This window comes from Apium graveolens, chromosome 1 (genome assembly GCF_009905375.1).
Source record: "Apium graveolens cultivar Ventura chromosome 1, ASM990537v1, whole genome shotgun sequence".
Taxonomy (NCBI): domain Eukaryota; kingdom Viridiplantae; phylum Streptophyta; class Magnoliopsida; order Apiales; family Apiaceae; genus Apium; species Apium graveolens.
Window position 1 is genome coordinate 68596956 of NC_133647.1, and position 2773 is coordinate 68599728.

At 41.0% G+C, this 2773-nt stretch overlaps 1 non-coding gene across 1 annotated transcript; it reads left to right on the top strand.

The window, feature by feature from the left end:
- The first annotated feature begins 1695 nt into the window (after nucleotides 1–1695).
- Nucleotides 1696–1802, top strand: LOC141679761 (small nucleolar RNA R71). The gene has a single exon (XR_012558177.1). It is a non-coding gene; the product is annotated as a small nucleolar RNA R71 (small nucleolar RNA).
- Nucleotides 1803–2773: the final 971 nt, after the last annotated feature.

The window sequence follows — 2773 nt, forward strand, 5'->3', positions numbered from 1 at the left end:
ATCCTCATTATCACTGTCAAAGTCCCCCACTAAGGCTTTCTCTAATGGTTTAGACATTAGCATATGATCAAGTTCTGAAGTAATCGTAGAGTCAATAAAATCCACCTTTAAGCTCTCCTCGTCTTCTGTAGGGAATTTCATCACTTTGAACACATTGAATGTCACATCCTGATCCTGCGCCCGCATAGTAAGTTCTCATTTCTGCACATCTATCAAGGTACGACCTGTAGCCAAGAAAGGTCTCCCCAAAATTATGGGAATCTTCTTATCTTCCTCGAAATCCAGAATAACAAAGTCTACAGGAAAGAACAGCTTATCCACCTTTACTAGCACATCCTCCACTATGCCTCGTGGGTATGTAATAGAACGATCAGCCAATTATAGAGACATGTAGGTGGGCTTTGGATCAGGCAAATTCAACTTTTTGAAGATAGACAACGGCATCAGATTGATGCTTGCTCACAAATCGCACATGCACTTGTCAAAAGAAAACTTGCCAATGGTGCAAGGAATGGTGAAACTACCTGGATCTTTAAGCTTTGAAGGTAATTTCTATTGCAGTACGGCACTGCACTCTTCCGTTAGAGCAACAGTCTCAAGGTCATCCAGTTTCACCTTCCTTGAAAGAATACTCTTCATGAATTTTGCATAACTAGGTATTTGCTCCAAAGCCTTAGCGAAAGGTATGTTGATGTGAAGTTTCTTTAACACCTCCAGAAACTTACTGAACTGCTTATCCAGTTTTTCTTATTGCAATCTCTTAGGGAAAGGTGGTGGAGGATAGAGCTGTTTCTCCCCTGTATTACCCTCATGCAGAGTGTGTTCAACAGTAGTCTTCTTTGGTTCCACCGCTTTCTCCTTTTGCTTCTCTTCTTCACCAACTTCAGCTTCTCCGTCTTTTGCTTTTTCAGCATCAACAACTTTTTCAGACCTTAAGGTAATAGCCTTGACTTGCTCTTTAGCTTCCTTTCTGCCTGGCACTTCAGTATCACTGGGAAGTATGCCAGGTTTACGATTGAGCACTGCATTGGATATTTGAACGATTTGATTTTCCAAGGTCTTGATAGAAATAGCCTGACTTTTGCACAACAGCTTGAGCTCCTCAAAATCAGCACTAGAAGGTTGAGCTACACCTCCTTGTTGAGGATATGATTGCTTTTGAGCATAATGCTGTGGTTACTGGAATCCAGGTGGATTAAACTATTTACTTACGCCTTGCTGATATGGTTGCTGAATAGCATTTTGATTATTGCTCTAGCTGAAATTGGGATGATTTCTGTTGTTAGGATGATAGGTAGCTGGCACAGGCTGCTGCGGTCGCTGATAATTGTTCAAATACTTAACAAATTCATTGACAAGAGAACACTGATCCTAGCATGAGAACCTGCACAAAGTTCACAGACCATAGCTATCTAATTTACTCCATAGGTGGCTAGAGAATCAACCTTAAAAGACAGTGCTTGGAGCTGCGCTACAATAGCTGTAGCTGCATCAACTTCTAGAATACCTGCTACCGTCCCAGGCATCATCATTTGAGTTGGGTTTTGATGCTCATTTGCAGCCATAGTCTCAATAAGATTATAAGGCTAAGTATAGGTTTTGGCCCACAAGGCGCCTCCAGCTGCTGCATCAAGCATGGGCCGAGATTGGGCCCCCAAACCATTATAGAAACCAGTGATTACCATCCAATCAGGAATACCATGATGTGGATACTTTCTCAACATCTCCTTGTAGCGCTCCCAAGCTTCGCACATAGATTCTATAGGTTGCTGCGCAAACTGAGTAAGAGCACTCCTCATAGTTGCAGTCTTCGCCATTGGATAGAACTTTACCAGAAACTTTTACGCAAGATCTTGCCAAGTAGTGATGGACCCAGCTGGTTCAGAATGTAACCAGTCCTTAGCTTTATCCCTCAGAGAGAATGGGAAAAGCCTCAGCTTGATATCCTCATCAGTCACACCATTATATTTGAAGGTACTACAGATCTCGACAAAATTCCTGATGTGCATGTTGGGGTCTTCAGTAGAAGCACCTCCGAAAGAAACATAATTCTGCACCATCTGAATAGTGCCCGACTTGATTTCAAAAGTGTGAGCCTGAATAGCCGGATGAAGGATGCTTGACCGAATGTCATCAATTTTAGGCCGAGAAAAGTCCATAAGAGCTGGATCTGCCGGAACTATACGATCACCCATGATTACTGGTTCTTTCTGCTCGCTCTCGTTATCCGAATCTTCAAAATCTATCTTCTCCGGAATATCAAGAACTTCATCCGTCTCCTCAGCCGTATCTAAAGTCCTCTTGCGAGTACGAGAACGTGTTTGCATAAACGCTCGCTAAAGTACCTGAAACACAACCGGAAATAATAAGTAACACGTCTTAATCAATGAGTCCTAATGACCACTGATGGTAAGTACATAAACTAAACAAATACGCCGAGTCCCCGACAGCGGCGCTAAAAACTTGTTAAGGAGGAAAACACGTGCTAATAATACACGCAAGTATACGCGTTCGCAAGTAATATAGAATACTTTCTAGTTCATTCCCACAGAGACTCAGACTAATTATGTTCAATTAACAATTACTCATCAATGTATAATTACTTCTCAATGTCAAGACAATAACACGTAGACTTTGATTAACTAATTATTAACTAGAATTAACTACGAGAATTAAACACTTAATTGACACTTGAATTAATAATATTAAACACATATGAGATCATAACTTCATTACTACTTCCTTCAATAGTTATTGTTATTACCCTTAGCAT